Consider the following 23,337-nt stretch of genomic DNA (forward strand, 5'->3'; position numbering starts at 1 on the left):
CACATTTTTTGGTTAATAACATTATTGTCTCTGTATTATATCAGCTGAGAAACTTAAGGGGGTGTTCCTTTAACAGAAAAAGGTGGGGGTTAATAGCGTGAATATTTTTTTAACCAAACTTTTAGTGAAAGGATTATTTCTGTTTGCAAAATGTATTTGTCTTCCTATTCTTTTAATTGGAGAAATTATTTCAAGAATATATAGGTTTCTGATTTTAGGCTCATTGCTAGCACAACAGCAGATATTAAAGTCATGTTTAAACTCATTTGTTCCTTGAGAGCTGTTTTGATAAGGTCGCTAACCCTTTTTTTATGCTGTGATAGCAGGTGTAATTTTTTGGTCACAGTTTCCTTTGTGTAGGTGTGATATTGTTGTTTAATCATAAAAAGCATGAATTAATTTGAGTTTTTATCCTGTGAGGCAATATGAAAACCTTGCAAACCTTCTCATTAAATTCTGCTGAAGTAGGTCAGAAATCTTTTGAAATACCTGTTCTTGTGAAAATCTGGTGTTCTTCAAATCCTGTCTGTAGTTCTGGCTTCATCCATCAGTGTGATCATAAAATCATAGAATAGTTCGGGTTGGAAAGGACCTTGTTATGCATGGCTTTATATTGATTTCATACTTAAGAATTCTCATGGCTCTGTTTCAGATCTGTTTTCAAAAGGACAAGGCTAAAAGTTAACTGGATACATTTTCTGTGCTTCCGTTTTAGAAACCATGAATTTGGGCAAATGGAGGACTCCACTCTACTGCAGTATAAGTCATTTGAGTAGCTGCTGGTTTATGCAACATTTCAGCTCCCTCAGATTTGGAAACAGAAGAATTATAACATTAGCAACTTGTATTCCTAATGATGCTTTGCGTGTGGCTTGCCAAGGATCGCCTTTGATGGAGGAATGTTCACAGGATTTCAAAAAGGTAATTTTGGGTTGATTCTTACGTCATTACTGCTGAGGAAGTTTTAAAAGGAGAGAGAGCATGCAAAAAAGAAGAGCGCGAGCAGTTTGACCATTATCAGCTTTCCATCTTTGGCTGAAATGTTTCTGACTTGGTCATCACTTCCAAATAGTTAAGTAATTTTTTTTTTTTTTTTTAACAATTGTGTACCAGTGTTTAACATCATGAAAATCTGTTCCTTACTGAGTTTGGCTGTGTGTGCTTGTTTGGCTTCTGAATTAGAGGTACTAGTTTAGATTTCAGTTACATTTTGATATGGGTTCTTTTTTAACAAAGAAGGAGGATTTACTGCAAACCTCAGGAAGGCAAAGGGTCACTTGTCTGCCGTAACTGTGCTGGTGTGTGATACACTTTTATTGTTAAAATTAAACATAATAATCCCTTCCAGAGATTCCTTAATCGGCTTGAGAGGTGGGGGCTCCCCTTTAGAACTATTTGAAACTTAGAACTGTTTTGGAGCACTGAGTTTAAACCTGTGTTATATGCTTGTCACCCAGCAGTTACTTACCAAAGGACATTATTTCATATGAGTTACAAGAGCATTAAATTAGAGTTGTCCTGAAAAAGTGATCTAGTTTACAGTTTACGAGAGGCAGAACATAGGAGGATCAGTTATATCTAAATAATTTCTGGCACACATCAGTATAATGTTTTGCAAAAATAGAAATTTAAATGCTACAGGGTTTATGTTTTCTTTGGGTTTTTTTTGTTGTTTCCCCTGTCCCCTCTTCCCCTCCCCTCCCATGGAACTTATTCCAAGGTTTACCTATTATCAAAATCAGGCTTCTCTAAACCTAACCCTTGTACACATAAAGCTGATTATACATAATCTTAATGAAGCAGAGATATGGTACAATTGGTACAGACTTCTTACTGGTGACATGTCAAATACTGGAAGATTGTTCTTATGTTTTTATATTCTTAACCAAAAAGCCTGGATTTCATTCAACATTTTCATAGTGGCTATAGCTTAAACTTGTCCAGTTGTCTGCTCCTCATGCTTTAAGTTGTCGTAAGTGGACCCAGATTGGTGATATTGAGGTTTTATTTAAGAATAAATACGAAAGTTTATCTGAGGATAAACCTTAAAATAGTGAGTACATTATAAAAATTATCTTCTTGATACAACATTGTCAAGGTGTGTGCAAACTGTTTAATAGATTGTTCTGGTATCTTTCATCAAATTAGTTCCTTCACTTAGACTGCAGTTTCCTCATACTTCTATTCTGCCCTTTTACTCAATACCATGTTTGACCTTCCCCAGTCTTCTGTAACCACGCTTCCTTTCCCTACCCTTTGAGAGAGATCAGTTTGCTCTTTAAAATTTGTTTAACTGCTTCTTTGTAACGAGCTTGCTCACATCTGAAGAACTTGTCTGTAGACAATCCTGAATGTATTTGCTTATTTGTATATATGCCTTGGTAAAATTGTCACAGAAAATTGTTTGAAATAATGTCTATGTTCAGTTTCACCCCAGGTACTATTATAGGAAGGTCACAGTGATACTGCTCAGTTAGGAAAATGTTATTCCTCTTTTTAGCATGAAAGCATGCAAGGTTTAACACTGTTCCATTACACAAATCCCAGGCCCCTAATGCTTTTGTCAACCTGCTCATAAAATAGATAGGGCAGTTACCAGCACAAGTAGATCAAAGGATTAAATATTTAATCTTTCAGAGGCTTTGCTCCTTAGGTTCTACAATGAAATGATAAAGTCACTTACTTTTGCTTTGAATGGCGAATTCCTTAATTGTAAGTGTCAGGAGATGTAGCTTGGAGAACAGATGAGAAATAGCAGTTAGGAATAAAACTAGGACACGCTTAATATATATGTAAGCTTGATTAAGGTAGCTCATGGAAGCAAGGTAGATGACAGTTTAGCTTCTCTGTCATACATGAAGATGAACATAAAAGCTGGTCATATGTTCTTATAGAAATTATTTCTTATAGAAATTATAAGATTATAGAAATTAATGACCTGTATAGGTCATTAATTACTCATCCAGCAAAGGCAAAAACAAAAATAAGGGACCGTATACTCTCTTGATGTCTATGCTTTTCTGATAGACTGTTTCGTCATTCCTAATTTATACAGATCTAGTGTAAAAGAATGTTCTCAAAAAGCTACTTAATGCTTGTTGTGCAGCCTTTACAGTTTTGTGTGTGAGTATTTTTGTGTGTCTGAACACACATGAGAGGAACAAAGCTGGTCAGTTCTTATATTTTGGGAGGTGAAGCATACTCTTTTGGAATGAGAGGGAAAAACAAGGGGAAAGTAAATAATTAGAGGTGCATCAATTTCCATACCAAAATGCACGTGGAGCCCCTGCTGAAGCACCTGTAGTTGCTGGAATGGGCTAGAGTCACGTTTGGGTGAGTAAGGGTGCAAGGCTTTAAGCATAGGAAGTTCAGTGTGGGACGTTTTTACACTGCTCTCTTCCTTGTAGTATCAAAGCCTATGGAAATGATAAATAAATTTCTCATGTCAGGTTAATAGGAGTAGATGGATTTGCAAGTCTCTAGTGATGTGATTCTATTTACAAGTGGATTGTAATGGATGCATGTACTTACTTAAAAAGTGTGAAAGAAATGTAAAGAAAGCGTTCTAACATTGTAGTATTCTTTAAACTTAATTTACTTGAGGAAAAATGCTCTTCTGGTCTGTAAATATAGATATTCATTAGCATTTAGATAAAAAACTACTTAAGAAATGGAGGGAGGGAAGGGTGGTGGGAACTGGGGTGTGAAACACAAAAGCAGACTTGATTTAATGGCGTCTCTATTGGCCTTGAGTATTTCCAGCCTGCACATGGGCAGATGTTATGAGAGCCCACCAAGCCTCTGCTGAGAATCTGTTCAGTTGTTGAAATTTTCCATCTCATTAAATTTCTATGTACAGAAAGCAATTTCTTCACTGTAGATAATAATTTTATTAACACAGCTATTTGCACCACGGACTCTGACAAGGAAACCCAAGTGTTAAAGATCACTTTCTAAAAATAAGCAGATTTGCATATGTTGTCATAAACTCATAGCTAAACCTTCTTAAACGTGAGAAAAAGGAAAAAGTACTCCAGATGAAAAGAAACTAAAGGTCTAACTAGGAAAAGCCCAAACATATTAGGATGGTAATAGGATTTTCCTGCCACTGTTTTTGAACTTTAGAAGTTTAATGAGATTTAGTACAAATAATCTGTTGCTCAATAATATATCCTGTAGGTGTAATTCTTCTGAATTTCTTATACATTTCCTTATACATTTTTCTCCTCTGTGTTAACACAAAAAAACCCTCAAAATCCCCAAACCAACCAACGAAAACCACCCCCTCCAAAAAAACAAACAAACCAAAACCAAGAAACCCTCAAAACCAATCAAATAAGAAAACCTCCAAAACAACCGGAATCAAATAAAGTATAAAATAATAAAAGGAAGTAATATGACCCTATTAGTCTCCCCCGAAAAAACTGATATATTGAACTATCTTCATATTTATTTTCTTTCCCCACTGCCCTCATAGGTTTCAAATAGAGATCCAGGCAAGTAAATCAGATATTGGCAATATGACCTAGGACTTGCACATATTTTTGTATTTGTAGAGGAATCTCTTTCAGATGTGTGCCTTTACACTTTCAATGTAATACAGAGGTTTTCTTCTACTTACAGTTTCTATGTATTTGTCTCCTACTATTGTACATACAAATCAAATAAAAAAAGAGGGATTAGCAAATGCATTTCCCATTAATTCTCATTTGCTTAATACTTATAGCAGTGCATTTTAAAGTTATAAAACAATGGTCAAATATTCTGATTATAGGTGTCAACATTTGTTTTACTGGAACTCAGGACCTCCACAAACAAGCAGCATACTCTAGGGACAACAAGGGAATATAGAAATTGAAAACAAGCATATTTTTGTCTAGTTCTGAGTAAAATGGTTTTTCTTTCTAAGAGATTATAGAAATTAAAAGCTAATTGCTCAGAAGGTGTTCTTTTCTGATATGTGAGAAATACAGTGAAATGACACTATGTTTGTTTATACCTATATATACACACATTCACATATGCATACACACACAAACACAGAGACTCCCAAATATATGTTCACATGGTGCTAACAACCTAGGCTAAATAAAAAGCAAGGAATACAAAATTCAAGCTGTTTGCTTTGCCTTATCTATTTTCATTATGCGTGGTAAATATTGCAGATCATATGGCCTATAAAATCACATGCTGTTTGGAGACTCCTTCAGAGTTCTTCCACAACAGGGGTTTGGAAGGATAGATACAATACCAGCTCTGAGTTTTCCAGACTTTTCTATTTAGTTGGACTCTTCATGATATCTGGATTTAATTTTTTTGCATGTGAAGATCTTCAATTTCGTGTGTTTTTGATTAAAAAAATTACAAAATCCCTTAGAAAACCCAATGTATGTCAAGGGAGGTCAATGATCTTAGAAGGTAATAGCACCAGTGAATAAAAGTGGTGATTAGATAAAAAGGGTTGATACTGCTCATTGCTAATAACTGATGCTTACTCAGAGTCTGGGCACCACTGTGCACATGAGTTCTCTCAAGTCCTGGGGCAGCTCAAGTTTTTTCATATTACGGTATTTTGGCTTTAACTGAATATCCAAAATTTCATGAGAAGTCTCTTATGAAACGAAAAATAACTTTGCAAAAATGTAAGGTAAATAAAATATAATTAGATGAATAACAATATGTAAGGCAGGAATGAGAACTTTGTGCTTTGCCTAATGGTTATTTCAGATAACCAAATCAACACAATCTTCTCTGCCCAAGATATAATTGTTGTCTATATGCCTAGAAAAATGCTGCCATTATCTAGAGTATCTTTGCAGTAATATGATTTTCAGATTATTTAGGGGTCAAGCTTTGGTTTAAAGCAAGAAGTTATGGATGGTGAATTAATATAAGGCCAGTATTTATACACAGGAGACCTGTTAAGAAAGGCACCTCATTTGATGTGCTAAGCATGTTAGCATTAATGTTACTTTTTAAAGCAATTACTATTGTGTAGTGGGATATAACATTTCTTAGAGTTAATAAGATTATGATGCAAAAGTAGAAATGACCCTTGGCTGGTTAATTATATTATGATGTTCATTGTATGACCTTAAATTCAGATAAGATAAAAATTAGCACAGATAGCATAGTACACATTTTTGAGATGATTTGTCAGTGGGTAGGTCCATCTGCATCCATAGCTGAGTCCATAATGCTGTGGCCATCAGAAGGACTGTTTGGGCTGCTGCTTGGACTCAAATAAGAAACTCTGTCCTCAGCTGGTCACTATTGACTGCTCTCAGAAGCTGTGTGAGTCGTGGTGATTTTACCACTTGTTTGATCATTGTGACTTATTTTAAACATAAGTCAGTTTGCAAAGCCATCACAGATAGTAAATTTACTTTTTCTGCCTGGGTTCAGTGACTCAATCAGGCTGGCTCCTAACAAGATAAGAAATTCAAACTGCAGAACTGAGATTGCTCTCTGCAGCAACCAGGAGGGTTCAGCTGTGCACTGTATTTTAAATGGTGTTGATGGTTTCTAAATAAACCTGAGGTTTTCATTTTGCTAAATCTTCTACCTTGTTTGCAACACACACCTATTATTTTGGGCAGAGAACAGTATCATTTTCAGGTGAATGCAAGTCAGTCATCAGTAGTTCATTGTGTGAAAAGTTCTCTTCATGCTGACTGTTCATTGCACAATCAGTCATTTTCCATAAAATATAAATATGTAACAGCATGTTCATGTGCGGTGTTCAACAAAAGGGAAAAGGGAATTATCAAAATTATGCCTACATTATTTTAGAAAGAAAAAAAGATCGTACTCTTGTGGAACAGTGCAAATGAGAAGTTCTCAGTCTGTGTGACCAGCACTGACAATCTCAGGAGAGGGGTTTTTTAATTAAAATTGTATTTTATTTGAATGAATAATGATTGCTAAAGATTCCTATGATTACAGTTTTTTAATCTAATGGATTACAGGAAAAGGAGACATCTATTTTCTACAGCTGAATTTTAGCTTATCATTACTGCATGTTTTAAAAACTCCTGTGGTTCCCCATAAATTATATTTTTTCTATTAGCTATAAAAACACTGAAGTCCATGTGCATAAACTAGAAATAGTTTGATTGTCTATGAGAACATTCTCTCATTTTACTAGTAAAAATACCTGCATATTCAGTTTTCTTCTGAGCTTTCCAGCATCACACAGCTGAACTCAGCAAAGGGATTTTTCACTGAGTTAGTTTCCTGACTTCAAAAGCATTATGTCAAAGCGTGTGTCAGTCCTTTACAAACAGCTAAGCAGAGAAAACCTTTAGTTCAGTGCTGTCTCGAGGCTGAAGGTAATCAGTTCTATTCCTGCTGCACTATTGGCTCCTGATGACTGGATGGTGGTAATGCCATTGACTGCATACTCAACTAGAGTAGTGAAGGATGATTCCCAAGTGCCAGAATAATGAGAGAAAATTCCAATACAATTTGAAAAGGTTCGAAGTTGTTTTGTAGTACCTACTATGTATTCTGTTCACATTTCCTTTGCAACAAAAATTGGGGGTTGAGGAATGGCTAGGAGGTATTATAATTAACTTTTTAAGATGTTATCTCGCTGAGGAGCTGAAGTAGACTTCCCTAAACTTTGGTGCATTTCATTTTTCAAAGTTTCAGCATATGCTGAAAATAAAAGATATTGTCCAGCATGTTGCTTATAGAAAAGCCACTGGTTCACTGTTCAGATCAGCAGCCTGCATGCAACTGGGCAAAGCTGTCCTTCGAAGCATCAACAGCTGCTTTCAAGGCAAAAGGTCTAGTTCAGAAGAGCAACACTGATAGTCCACTCAGAAAATATGCAAATGGGTTTCTCTTTACAGTAGTTTCCTGCATTTCATCAAACATAGAATTCATTGGGTCTTTATCTGTGACAATAAAAATATAGTGGTGTGAGATCCAAGACAAGTTATCCTAAAGATTAAAAGTTAGTGATGCTGATAACCAATGTACCCTCTTAAAAATATAATTGCAGAAGATGTGGCTTGAAAGGAAAGTGTGGCAACATGTTTGCTGGTGGTTTTGTATTAGTAAAATAATGTAGAAGGCTGGAGACTCAGCTGGCAATCCCAGTTGTGGTTCTGGATGGCTGGTACAGAGGGTAAAGCACTCTCTAAGACTGTTTATTTGTTGCCTGTGTTCCAATTTCTGTTAGTGCCACTTATGGTAAGACTGTAACATCTGCTCAGCCTTTATTAAATTAATAAAAGCCTGTTCTGTCTTTGATGGTGCCACTAGAAACACAGATCATCTTACCATCCCTTGGCAAGTGACATGAATCAGATCACTTGAAGATGTAGTACGGTGTTCCAGATGTAACAGACAGCAGTTTGTTCATGTGTAAGAGCATAAGAGCAGGAGTCAGTTTTCTGAGTTCTGGTCCTATTTTAGAATGGCATTCTATAAAATGAGAGGGAATATTCTTGCAAAAGACACACTAAAAGGAAAAAGGGATGGTGGGTATTTCTGATAGTATTTGCTGAATATTTGCTGTCCAGTAAAATATACCGAGCACTGCCATGTGCTCCTGCACACCTCATAAGTAGAAAACATTTTGAGTAGCTTTAATCTTGAGAAGTATTTGTCCTTAATGGGGAGCGAGAATAGCCCCTTATCTTGCAGACAGTTTCAGACATGTAAATTGTGTGAGAAATGTGGGGATAGAGATAATTTTGAAACATTATTCTGCTAAGGATATCTTTTATCAACTTCAGATCAAACTCTAAATTACTTCTAAGCTCCTCACTTGGAGGAACTGAATCTATATCAGGGGAAGAAAACAGGCAGATTAAAAGAAAAAAACCCAAACCAACCAACCAAACAAACAAAACCCAAACCCACCCCCCCAAAAAAATACCAAACACCTCATTTTAAGTACCTGAATCTTGTGGTCTGCAAGTGGAAATCAGATGAAGACAACAATTTTGTGAACAACTTGTACAGAGGGTGTTCAGGATTTCACCAGTATCTAGTGTCCAGACAGCACAGGACAGCATAGCACAGGCACTGCAAAAATTGTAAGTGCACACAGATTACACAACCATGAATAATTGTAGTTTATTCTAAGAATAGCCTTAATTACTTTTTTCTCCCTCATTATTAGTATGTTGTAACTTCCTATAACAGAGAGGACAGTGCTGTTCATTTGTCCCTGCTGTCACAGTAGTGATGACAGACACTTTGAAAGAGAAGCTATTTTTCAGTACTTGTATTTGGATTGTGCTGGGCTGAGTCAGATGTGACAGAGGCTTTGTTCCACCTGGAGCTCCCACTTTAGACAGCCACATCATTCAAAGGCAATGGTATTTTGTTTATACTTGGCTGCACATTGCTGCAGGCGAGGTGCAGACTGGAAGCTTGTGTGCCCAGTTTGATGTCACTCCTTTCAGGATTGCTATTCATATGCTATGTTTATGTACAAAACCTCATGGATGCTCCATAATGGAAACTACTTCCTCTACATCCAAAAGTGGCTTCTCGCCCTTTTGGCTGCAGATTTGATTGCATGTTGTACCTGCTCTAAAACCTGGCTCCAGCCATCAGAGTATCAGAGTGTGTTGTCACAGTAAAAAGGAAACAGTGCAATCAGTCTCATGACTCCTGATGCACATGACTATGTTTCTCCCTGCCTAAGTGGCATACACAAGGTGATTAAATAATCAGCACCGTTATCCTGGAGGAATATAAATTCCTGAAGCAGCCACTCAGAACACAGTGCTCTGGTCTCTGAAGTAGAAAAGCTGAAGAGGCAGTGGTGCATGTTCCATGTGTAGGATGAAAGACAAAATGAATTCTTGGTCCCTGTGTGGCCTAATGTCCTTCACCCCTCTTACCTGTTTGTGTCAACTACTGCTTAATCATAAAATACTTATTTTTCTTTTGGTATTAAATGAAATTGATACAGCAGTATATTTTAAAATGGGGTATTATAAATCCTCCTAGGTTAGTAGGGAAAAAATGGATTGGCATTTCCCTTGACAAGGATGGGTTTATCGGTGTGTTTAGCATCAACCTTTAAAATGTTCCCAGAGCATGGTTTAAAGTTTTAGGCTATTTTTAAAAATTAATCAGGCAGAACTCCAAATCCAAAACATAAATTGATTTGAACACACATGGATCAGACTGCTTTTATTGGCTTCATATTGGGCAATAAAAATAAATGCATTTTGCTGTATATACCTCAGTATATTTTAACGTGTCCTGTAATATTATTAATTACAAACCCTAGATAGTGTTCAACTGACTTCACTGATGGTCATTACCCACATTGCAGAAAATACGTCTTATATGATTAGCTAATATAGAAATCAGTCACGTCTTCTCAAAAATAGAGATTCCAGTCAGAGTTTTACTCTTGGAAAAAGCCAAAACCAAAACCAACTCTGTCATCAGTGTTTCCCAATTGCACAAAGCTGTAAGTTTCATACTGCCAATAGCAAAATCAAGTTTCAGTTGGAGGAAGAATATTTATTGGGGAATATTCTAGCTTGGGAAAAAAGAGGATTAAGATTTATTTATGTTATTTTAAAGAAATTTAATTTTAAAAGTTAAAGTGATTTTAATGTTATGTAACAAGAAGGTAATATAATTATTGGTTTTTTTGTAGTCTAAACTACAGCATAAAATTAGCAGCTGAGGGAAGATGGAAACAAAAGTGGGGGTTCGGGCTTACAATTGTTTTATTGTCCCAGCTGAGCGCTTGGGAAATCACAAAATTTAAACTAAAGGTCCTTGGGAATCTGCGTGAGTTATAGCTGTGCCTCAGGGCGGCTGTACAAATAGCATGCTACCAGAAACTCATATGTATGATATGCTATGGTTTTACTTCATCATGCACCTCTTAAACTGAGCCATAGGTGGAATTAGAAAATTTTTAGTTTTGTATTTTTGCCTATGATAAATTCTCTTCCATAATTTAGAGATCTCTTTATCATTTAGGCGCTTGCTGGTGCAGGAGAAGCATTTGGGCTAAGACCACCCTCCATGGACAAGAAAGTGTAAAATAAACTTCCTGAAAATACTTGTGCCAATATAGCAATTACTTTTAAAAACAAATCCCCTCTATTTTTCTGCATTGGAAGTGCTGGTCTTTGATAGTGCAGTGATTAACACTATAACACATTCTGGACTTCAGAATGATTCTGTGTACCCAGCGCAGATAAATCCTGTGGCTTTGTGTCCTCCTTTTCCTCTGGTATCTATGCAATGTCTTTATTTTTATTTTACAAAGAAATTGATTGCAGAATGTCTAACTGAGGAGTTTCTGAGAACTCTTTGGTCAAAACATTGTGAGAAAGCTGCTACTTAGATGAATCAGTTACTTGTACTTAATTTCTCTAGATCTTCTTTCATGTGGATTAAGAGCTTCTTAAAGTGTCATGAAATTATTTGAAAGGGTAGATAGAGAAAATACAAATATAGACAATTGCAGTATTAAGAATAAAGGAGACGGGGAGTGATTTCCTTTATTTGTTTTCTTTTGTGGACTTTGGGATTGAAAGTGCACACCATGGGCTGTGTGTACCTCCCCTGGTACAATTACCTGTTTACTTATTTTGCCATCAGTTAAGTCATTAGCAATATGTTTTAACGTCTCTGCTTCTGGATGCTTCTTTAGTGTCATTTCTCATTGTCCCAAGATATTCTGATGGCTGCTAGAAACGTGAGTTTCATTTGGATTTTGTATGCTGCTTTGCATGTTTGGTTGGAAGACTTGGGAGTGAAGTGGTCTTTACTCAAATAGCACAGAACAAGTCAGGCAGCTCTACAAGCATTTACAACTCATCCAGCTCATGCAGGAAAAAGTCTTGTGAAGATTAAATATCTCTAAGGTAAAAAACCAAAGCAGTAATTTTTTAACACATTTCAGGAAATTGATTCTAAATAAATTAATTATGGAGATTAATAAGTTTTGTTAAATTCAGCATGTAGTTGCTGTCAAAATGCTTACCCTTTAGTTAAAAAAAAAGAAGAGTGGAGATTTCATTATTTAATTGTTAAGGCATTTTGAGTTGTCTGTTTCTGTTAGCAGAAAGTGTTTTTTCTTTGGCTCAAAAATATATACATATACACACATATATATTTGTGTATGTTGGTTTTCCTTTCTGGTTTGTCAGCAAACTAAGAAAAATTTTATTCGCCTGACTTTACTCTGGAGGTAAGAGACTATTATTCCCATGGCTATTCCCTTATCAGTTGTCTTCAATTGAGAGAGCTAAACACAGGACCTAGTCATCACCTAGAATTCCTGCAGGACAGACATTGTTCATTGGAAATTGGATGATACCATCAAACTAACTTCCAAGCCATCAGATAGAATTTATCAGGCCTAAGCACATCCTCATTTAGGTGGTCACATCTCCTGTTTCAGTGCTTACCAAGCAGTGAATGGCTCCATCAGGCTGGTCAATACCAGAGTTCCCTGTAAGGAAATACAGCTTTAGAAAAGAATCTATACTTTTAGCATGTATTTATTTTTCCCCTGTGTGACAGTGAGCTTTAGATCATTAGTAGCACTGAAGTCAATGAAATTAGAGTAGTGCAAGTCCATCATAATTAGGCAGATTTCTGTATCTAATATTGTAACATTATAAAAGTCTCTTTATTCTACAGAGCTCTTCCAAAGACATTGTTTTAACTTGCAAGCAGAGATATCTCTTTTGTTTGACAAGTTATCCTGTTAATTCAAGAAGCACATTAAAAAAACATTTTACATAAAAGGGAAAGTTAGTAAAGTCTGAAATTTGGCAAAAACAATAGAGACTTTATTAATGCATATTAGGAACTGAGGAGTAAAGATATGTTTGGTAGCCTATTAGTCAAGAAAAGAATTGTTTGCTGAGATAAGGGTAAAATCACTTGGGTTGTTACTGAATAGATCTTATCACCTGTAAAGAATTCCTATTTACATTGGTTTTATAACAGTCTGCTAAGATACCGTTTCTGCAGAATCACTTTGGAACAACTAAGCTGTTTGAGGTAAAAGAATATTAGGCAGTTCTGCATATGTCATCTGTTTTTCATTCTTATAATGACGAGGTAAATTATAGTCAGTGCTTATCATTTACATACTAGATCTGTATTTTTTGGAGGCTGTTGCTAAAGCACAGTTATATTACTGCTTCCATTCAGTAGTGTGTTAGAATTTTTACTGTATCTGCAACTTTAGTCATTACTTCTGTGTGCATTGTGCAGTGGCAAATAGAAAATGAAGACTGGAATCCTACTGAAAGCACTCCCATTGCCTTGCAGAAGAGCTATGTCAGGACAAAAATACACAATTATGAAATACAGTGTTAATGCTAAAGGTTGAACTGTTAGAACAAAATTCATCAGTTGGAGTTGATTACATGTGTCAGGGATCTGAAAAATAAGTCTCCCAAACAAACCTATGCTATGAATGATAGATAGTATCTTTGCCCCACAATAGGGCAGAGTTTGCAAATATTTTAAGGACCTTTTATTGCCAGTGGCAGTACTGAGCAGTGCTGCAGATAGGAAAGGGAACGTTTTAAACTCCACATCCACATTATGAAGCTAGAAAATTATGTACCTTCATAGAATCATAGAATCACAGAATGGTTTGGGTTGGAAAGGACTTTAAGATCATTCAGTTCCAACCACTCTGCCACGGGCAGGGACACCTCACCCTAGATCGTGTTGCCAAGGCTCTGTCCAAGCTGGCTTTGAACACTGCCAGAGATGGAGCATTTACCACTTGTTTGAGCTACCTGTGCCCTTGCCTCACCACCCTCACAGCGAAGAACTTCTTCCTTATATCCGACCTGAACTTCCTGTCTTCAATGGCTTCCACTTTGGATCAAGTTGCAAATAAAAGTGGAATCTTTTCTATCTAAAAGGACTGCTGCTTTCAGCTCCTTCAGTCTGGCTTCTGCTATTCCAGTTACCTCTGTTTCCACAAGAAGAAAATACGTATTACATTTAAGAATGCTGAAAATTGCAGAAAGATTGTATGCTAAGTGTTTTCTTCCTATTAAGTGTCACATTAATGTGCTCAAAAAGCAACGGGTATAATCCTATCACTATACTTGCAAGATTATAATATATTATTGATTTTCTTAAAGGAGACATATCAAAACATAGTGTTCAGTACAGGGAGAAATTACATCTAGATGCTGTGGAAAAAGAATTGAATAATTCAATTCATTAAAACCAAGTTGCCACATGAAAATAATCTTGGTACTGAAAAATGGGCTAATGAATAGAAGCTGCTCATCATGTTAGGTTTATTTAGAAAGCCAATAGCCTTGACAGGACTCTACTATATTTTTCTGATACTAATTATTTCTTTTGTAGCAGTATGCAGAAGTAAAATTTCTTAGCCAGAGACACCCAGTTTGCACACACCAAATTTAGCAGTAGTGAAAACAATAGTGGTAAGATAGACAGGGGAAACTTAATGCCCATTCATCCTCACCCAAATGGATTGTGGATTAAAATAGCATGTAACACATTGCATTCACTAGATGCTCAAATTTCTATAATTGTGTAAATTGACACAAAATGAAGTGAGCACAATTTACAAAGGGAAAAGGGGAGTTAGTGTTGAAAAACAGAAAAAGAAAAGAAAATAAGAGAATAAAACAAAGCCTATTTCTTATACCCTGGTTTTCCAGATGCATGTGCATGATGATTGTTCATTCCCATATTATATGAATTATTCACTTCTGATATATCATGCTAGAACTATGTGAATATATTCATTTGCCATTGATGCATGCATACTTACTAACTGGCACGTCATGCTTGACTTAGCACAAATCTGCATCTGAGTGATTCAGCAATTTCTTTGTCAGATGTACTAAGAAGCCTATAGACCATCACTCTGTTAAAACAGTTCCTGGTTTCGGTAGCCTGGTTCAAAATGAATTCTGGAAAAAGTGGCTGTATATGTTTCTGGAAAAGAGAAAGTGGAAAAAGTAGGAAGTCTTTTGTGAAAGTGAAGGAAATATTAACAGTGTAGTATATCATAATAGCTTAGTGGTTGGTTTAGTTATGCTCTCATAAGGAGTTATTTATTGTACATGTAAATCAGTGTAATTCCAGGAAGAATTAAACATTATGTAGAAAGCAGTGACCCTTCAGAACTTTATCCTTCTAAGAGAAGTATGTTTCTTCCTTACTGAGTACCTCCCCTTTTTAAAAAAGAAAGCCTCCTTCAGTTGTGGATGTGAATCAGATCTGCACCATTTTCATTAAATAAACCTAGTTATTTCGGTTTTGTATAACAAATCTGTGAAGACACTCTCAGGGAATTGCTCTTTGGGCAGCAGTGTTTGTTTTTTCTTTTGCTGAACTACTATTGCAGACATTCAGTTACCTAGTAATGGAGATGTATGTGCACGATCAGGATTAACACGCAGCGCACAGTGTAAAAAGTTAAAAACAAAAAGCCTCTAACCATTGTATGCTCCATAAAAAGCACAGGGTAAGAAAACCTTTAGAAAAACCCCTGTAATTTCTGAAGGCTGTAACATTCAATTTGTCCAAAAGTGTTTTAAGTGATATGCTATTTTCTTGGCTTAGGTTAAGAATGGTCTGCAGGTGTGATGTAGATGAGGCCAGCAGAGTTACCTGGATCTGGATCAGTTGCGCTAGCTGCCAATTCTGTCATAAAAACGTTATGACAATAGTTTATAAATGGTGTATAAACATTTTTTCATCATGGAGATTGATTGATACTTGGAAAATGTGTATACATACAAGACTGATATGAATATATATTTAATATGCATAGGAAAATACAGATTTTTAATATCTCATGCTGCCACAAGTCTGTATTTGTTATCTCTACAGGGCTTGTGTATACAGTAGGTGTTTCAGCAAGAAAGCTTCTTACAGTCTTGGAGGCAGTTGTCCCTGTTTTAACTCTGTTTGAAAGCAGTCCTGACTGAATACATCCTCATGTCTGAACTGAGTCAGAATATGAAAAAAGGTGTATAATAAAAGTATGTGGATAGAGAAAACAGTGGAACCATTATAATTTTTTAAAAATGGTTTTCTTAGCGTTGTTTTATTAAATAGTTGGTAAATCCTGGCTTTATAAAATACAACTCCCTGAGTATCATTAAGTTAGCAAAGTATACATTTAGACCTTCTGTATCTTTTTCTGCAACCAACTGCAAACTATTTTTTTAATAATTGGTGTTTTTTTTTTCTTACTGAACAGAAATAGTATTAAAATAATAAATATTTTCAAATATCAATTAAAGTATACTATTAAAAACTATCCAGATTTTCTGGAAAAACACTTCTTTTATAAATGTAGATGATTTCACTTTTTCTTTGACCTCTATGAACTAAAAGGTTTATGAAAATACGGAGATTATGTAGAAATTGTAGTGTCAGAGATGTGTAATGTTGGGACTGCAAATTGTTTTATCCTAAGAGTTAAGTGATAAATGTACAGCGTGCTTGGAGGTGTGAGTGTAGGGCTGCAGAAGGGAGAAGTTGGGGAGAAATAGCTGCAGCTTTTAGGATGACAGCAAATTTCTGATGAGCAGCAGTCAGTAGTACCTCACGTCCTGATCTCTTGTGCTGCTATACAGGACACAGGGCTGTTTTTTTTTTCCTTAGAAAGAATAGGAGCACTTGTGCTTCATGCTCTGCAGATACACACTGTGGTAGTACCCTGGCTCAATAATATCTCCAGGTATTCCAGAGAAGTGACAGGTCAGTCAGGTCAGCCTGTGAATAACCAGGCTCACATGTGGATCCAGAACCATGTACTCTCTTAAAAGAAGCAGTGAAAGGTACTGTAAAACTAAATATGTGTATCTCATTTCAGCTTTTAGAGGAAAAGAATTAGTAACACTGAGCCCTTAGTATGCACATAGACATTCTTTTAGTCAAGACACCTTCTGTGAATTAGCATAAGAATTATGCAGATAAGCTCTTTATCTAGCTTCTGTAAGGTGCTTTGAAGTCTTTAGAAGTTTAGGATTTAAGCAAAAGGAAAGTGAATAAATCAGCGACATTTTGTTTGTACAAGAGATTAACTTTGCTAAATATAAGTATTGCTTCACATCAGTATCTAGTGACAATCGTTTTTCCATATACCCATATAAAAAATAATTTTCCATCTAAGAGGAGCTTTACAATTCAACTGTGAGTTGAATTCAGATTTATTTTTAATTTTTTAACAAATAGTGGAATTGTCAACTTTGGAATAGTGTTATTACTCCTGAGACTCTCAGAGACAAGAAAATAAATGATAGTTTTTAGCAGCCGAACACTACATGTACTTAACCAGCAGCTACAATTTGGAGACAGAGAAGTTCTTTTTCACTAATCTATTAGTTATTTTGAAAGCGAGTCACATGATTTTGCTTTATTCCTTTCTTGGTTGTGAATCTTAATGTATTTTTCTATGTAAAAATAGTCTTTAGCAAGAAGAGTTATTAAAAAGAAAGGGTAACCTGATGCTTACTCCAAAGTTGGCTTGCCTATAGCACAGGCAGCTGATTCATCTTATTAGGTACCAGGTAACCAGGTAAAAGAAAACACCCCAAAAACCCCCCAAACCAAACTTAATATAATTTTGTCCTAGGAACACATTTTCCACTGAATTAAATTTATCAAAACAGATCATCAAAGCTTTATAATTAACTTCATAGCAAATAAGAATTAGCATACTATTATTTGATTAACGCACATTACTCATATAATATTTAGTGAGGCACCCACCTATGCATGCCCGGGAATACAGACTTAATGAAAGACAGCAGTACATGAAACTGTAACTAATTAAGTAAGACACAAAAAAATCTATAGATGCTTGACTGAATATCTTAGAATTTGCTCATTATCATATTTACATGGCAAGTTTATTCCCGTGCTTAAGTTTGGCAAACTGAGGTATTTAAAGTTAACTTTTTGTCTTCTATACAGATTGTTACTCACTGAAGCTCTTTATGTGTTTTTCAGCTTCTGTATTTTACATAAAAAACTCTAAATACCCAAAGGGTCTTGGCTTAAAAAGGGAGAATAAGTGAGTAAACAATGAAATTCCTTCCCAGTTTCTTTACCATCACTGCTGTGCAGCTCCCTTCAGGCTCTGTTACGGTGTGACACATACAAGTTATATTACACCTTTTGTCTCTAGAGTTGACACTAGAGCCCCTAGAACCTGAGCAGAGCTGCTGCTACTTATGCATGGTGATGAGCTGCTTAAAGAAAGCAGTATGGTAGGAATATTGATAACATAGGTTGTGGTATCATAACAGAAGAGACTGAGCTTCATGGTTCTGATTCTAAGATCTTAATAACATTGCAGAATTACAACATTTTATAGCAAGGACCTTGTGGTCAGCCTTCTAATTGGGAAGTATCATGACAGGGAAAAAAGGCAGAACAGGCAGCTTGGTCTTGAGCATGTCACAGCTCAAGCAAACTTGTTATTACTGCTATCACTAATGTACCAGCAGCAGTAATGTGTTAATATTCAACTATTAAATCTGATTCTTAAACAAGTTGTTTAATCAAAAGAAGTGTTCTGCAGAGGGATAAGACTTAATATACCACTTATAAATTACACTTCAGTAACTGTGACTGGGTTTGGGGTTTTTTGTTGTTATTAGTTGTATTTTTTTTCTTACAGAACAGTCTTTCATGTTTATAAAATGCCTAATTGCATTCTAAAAGACTTACAAAATCCATCCAACCACCAGCATGAGTGGTCCCCATAGAAGTGCATGTCAGAAGTCTCCTATTAAGTTGAAAGTTGAGTCTGGGGAGTGAAGTCTTGAATGCAAACAGAACTGAAGGCTGTGCTAATCAGTAGGTGCCTTTTGTTCTGAATGGTGTTTGCTATATTTAAATAACAAGAGAAAGCTTCCAAGTGCTTTTATTTCTGTAGCTGTTTTACCTGTAGGTCTTTTGTCTCTCTGGATTAAACACAGTAAAGTGTTTGACAAGAGGTCTAAGCACACAACCAGTTCCTGTGACCTGCTGTTTTCGTTTTTAAGGACGTAGGGAAGTTGGTGTGTACAGTTTTTCTACGATTAACATGGAATTATATTTATGAAGGCTGGTAGGCTGCAAAGAAGAGGCCCATCATTAATGTGTCATCCCAATGAGAAATGCTCTAAGGGTCAATGAATTTTGCTTATTAAATATTGCTGATTGTAATGCATTTGTTAAAATAATGACATAGAGTTAAGAAAAGTTCCAATACAAGGGTCTCCTCAAGAACACAAGGCAGTTAAATCCTCAGCACTGGTCTTGATACCTCAATCACAACTAAAAATACAGAATGATCACTAACCTCTTGAGATATGTTAGTGTGGCTAGAAAACTATGTAGGAAAGCTAGAAAAGCTTTTTCAAGTGGCAGTGTAATACCGATTGCTTAACAAATGGATGCACAAGACTGACAGAGAAAATGCTGTTGGATTGTGGAGAAGGAGATCATAATGATGTTAATGGAGTTTATTTGGATTTTATTTAAAGAATGTCCAGTTCCATGAAAGTAAGTCCTTTCCTGTTTGGTCTTAGGAATGTTGATTCTGCATATTTGGAACTATGTTATGATAAGCTGTTAAAGAAAATCGCTTGAACTGGCCCTGTGCCCTAAAAATGACTGTGAATAGTAGAATCATCGAATCATAGAATAGTTTGTGTTGAAAAGGACCTTAAGATCATCTAGTTCCAACTACCCAACCTCCCTGCCAGGGGCAGGAACACCTCACCCTAGACTAAATCCAGTGGCTATTTCATCAGTAAACATCTGAAAACAGGCCAAGCTGCTGCAGAAAGACTGAATAAAGGCACTAGCACAGGCTGCCCAGAGCAACTGTGGCTGCCCCATCCCTGACAGTGTTCAAGGCCAGGCTGGATGGAGCTTGGAGCAACCTGCTCTAGTGGAAGGTGTCCCTGCCCATGATGGGGGGTTGGAACCAGATGATCTTTAAGGTCTCTTCCAACCCAAACAATTCTACAATTCGTACCTGTGTTTATGAAGCCCTCTAAGTGTCCAGAATTATCCTGCTGCTACAGTGCTTGGGAATCCCATAGTCTTCATTAGAGCTTATTTTTGGATACTACTTGTATATACATTAAAAAAAGAAGGTGAAACATTTGAGATTCTTAGTATTGTACTGTGGACCCCAGTTGTGGCTAATGGGTGATAATGCCACCAAATCATCAACTGCCTGTATATAATCAGTAGTACAGTTAGTATCTGAAGTTCAAGAGTTCATGTTGTGCTTTCCCATATACTGTTTCCTGCACATGTACAAAGGTTATTGTTTCTGTCTTTAATTTTAAATCTTTTCTGTATTTTATTAAACTGCTTATAAGTTCTGTCAGAATATACAAGCGACTTTCTTTGTAACATCTTTATTCTGAACTTTACTTGAAAATGAAGATCAAATCAGGCTTTTTTTCCTTGTATATTTTTTTCTAGTGCTTTGGGAGGGATAAAGCAAAGGTCTTTCCAAGTAGGCTGATTTCACCTGGGTTGGCCAATGCGTTTGGCTGTGAGGCCTTAAGATCAATGTAGTTTCTTGAAAGTAACCTCAATTTCAAAAAATGCATGACTGAGATGTGCAGGTTGAGTTGAGCTGTATCTTTATGCATCCACTGGCCCATGTAGGTGTTTTCCAGCAGAACATTAGAGGACATTTTCCAAATACTATTTTTTTGCCATGGCCGTTAATGCAGTATTTTGTACTTCACATTTCCAGGCTCTAATTTTTGCCATTCCACAGGAATTCACACATTTTCCCAGTTTAGTAAAGAGGCAGCAGGAAGGGCAGTGGTGATAATTCCTAACATCACAAACATTTAAAATATTAGACCAGTGGATGCAACACCCTATTTTGTCTGTAAGTGTCACCATTTTTACATCTGTTGCCAATTCTCTTTATTTTTTTTTGTTCTCCTGACTTGCATGGAAGGTAGTGTAATACTTGAAAAACCGCCTGTCTGCAGGCACTTGATTAAGAATCTCATCTCTTATAGTTTGTACATAAAAGAGGGGATGAGAAAAGAAGTGTACTTATCTTGCTGCTGCAGTTTACCTTGTCATTATGCTACAAAAAAATGAATATAGTATACACTATTTTGATTTTTGAATATCACTTTTTGCATATTTCCATTCTATTATAGTGAAATGGAGGCAAGGTGATGAAGTAATGAGAACTCACATCTGAATGAGAAAACAGTCAGAGAGACAGAAAGGTAAATCAGTGACACCAATTGTGATTTCCACAAACTGTTAGATAAGACAGAACCAAGAAAGCAGGTGATGGAAGTATACCAAAATGGAAAACCAGGAGGTTATTGACATATGATCTGAATTAATATATCCAGAGTTCTGAGAATACTTTTTCATTTTTAAGCATTCACTTTTTGCCACTTTCAAAACATAGTAATATTATCTCCAAAAGAATTTAATACTTTAGTGTCTGTATATCATTATTCCATATTGTATCTTTTTTTTATTAATAGATCAAAATAAAATCAACTTTATGCTTTCAATAGCTGTATTGCTAATTCTATTCTTTATGAATCAGAGTAGTATTTATTAATAGGGTTTTTAAAAAGTGGAGATTTTTGTGTTTGATGGTAGTATCAAAGACTGAAAAACATTAAAATAATTATGTATGTTGAAGTATCATTAAATCATGCCCTACCACATCTTACATCCACAGCATACATACGGAGCAGAAGCTCTATCCTCATGAAGTTTAACACAATGACTCTCAGACTTCAGTATGTATGCTTTGGATACAATCTTTGCAGATTAATAAAACTCAATGAAATATTTACCTTAATTGCACTTCAGCCTCTTTCTTTTAATCATGTTTAATAGATTTAACAGCAAGGACTGCTTCCCACTGGTGGTTTTCTCATTAGCACACTATTGGAAATAAAATTTGAAGATGAAGGTTAGCCACTAAAGCAGCAGAGAATTTAAGATAATGGTTCCTGGATTTTTACGTAGGACATTTACATAACCCTGGTGTTAAAAGTTATATCAGACAACCACTGAGGTTGGCGTAGACCTCTGCAGATTGTATAGTCTGATATCACTGCTCGGAGCAGCAGCAGCTAGGACATGTTCCTGGACACTATCCAGCTGAGTTTTGAATATCTTTGAGGATGGGACTCCACGACCTCTCTGGGTATCTAGTTCCAGTGTTAGACCTCTCTCCATAAAGAACTTTTTTTCTTATGTTTAAGGAGAATTTCTTGTATTTCACTTTCTTGTATGAGAGAATCTTCTTGTATGAGACATGTTCCAAGCACCTGATTATCTTCATGGCCCTTTGCTGGACTGTCTCCTGCATGCCTGTGTCTCTTACCTGCTTTGAAGCCGACAACTGCACATAGCACACCCGATATGGTCTCATGGGAATGGTCACCACCCTTGACATTCTGACAACACCGTGGTAGCTCAGACTGGGATGCTGTTGACCTTTTTTACTGCAAAGGCACACCATTGCTCCTGGTCAGTTCGGTGTCAACCCGGACCCCCAAGGCCTTTTCTACCAAATCATTTTCCAGCCACTTGCACCCCAGTGTGTACTGGTTCACACCTCTTAAAAGATCCCCTATTAAGGGTGACATGCTTAACTTTAGTGTAAAGTCTATCTCGCAGTGTGGACACATTTGCAAGAAAAAAGTTATTTCCAATAGCCCTGTTAAAATTTTAATCGTGGTCGTAGTAGGGGGTTTTGTGCTGCCCCAGTACTGCCCTCTTGCTGTCTTCCATCCTACAGCTATAAAATAGATGCTCATAAAGTGTTTAATGTTGCTTAATGTCACTGCGGAGAGTGAACTTATTGTTTGAGAAGTAGAAGTGCAACACGTTATCCTGGTACATCTGACCATGTCCTTCTCATAGGTATGTGAATAATTTTACTCTCACAGAGAGAAGTAGGTTTTTTCCTGAAGTTCAAAGTATTTCCTTTTCTTTATGTTTTGTATTCAGCAACAATTGTACCACATCTGCCTGTGGACTTGGGAGACATGCAGAAAGAGCAAGCAAATGACAAGCAAGGAAAGGGAATTAGTATCTGGGTTTGCTTCAGTTTTCTTTCAAGGGAAGTTGTAAACAAACGTGGAGTTTAAAGGAGGATTACAATATAGTGTTTTACTCCATTCTGCATGTTTCACATTAGCATTTTAATTCCAGAGAGAATAATGTAAATATAATAGGCAGATCAGGATTAGATCAGAATACCAACTGTGTTCACCTGTATTAACTCCTTAGCCTCCACCTTTTCTATGGTGCCATAGAAGTAATGATTTTTTAACTTTTTTTTTTGTCAGTGTCTGC

General features: G+C 36.2%; 1 long non-coding RNA gene across 1 annotated transcript; it reads right to left on the minus strand.

Moving 5' to 3' along the window:
• Window positions 1-495: 495 nt before the first annotated feature.
• Window positions 496-22,343, minus strand: LOC115946377 (uncharacterized). The gene is made up of 6 exons (XR_004549705.1): window positions 21,825-22,343; window positions 12,411-12,454; window positions 8,912-9,039; window positions 3,268-3,416; window positions 2,684-2,732; window positions 496-654 (listed from the first exon to the last, which is right to left on the minus strand). It is a non-coding gene; the product is annotated as an uncharacterized lncRNA (long non-coding RNA).
• Between the last annotated feature and the right edge of the window lie 994 nt (window positions 22,344-23,337).

The sequence above is a fragment of the Melopsittacus undulatus genome, chromosome 6, assembly GCF_012275295.1.
Source record: "Melopsittacus undulatus isolate bMelUnd1 chromosome 6, bMelUnd1.mat.Z, whole genome shotgun sequence".
Taxonomy (NCBI): Eukaryota; Metazoa; Chordata; class Aves; order Psittaciformes; family Psittaculidae; genus Melopsittacus; species Melopsittacus undulatus.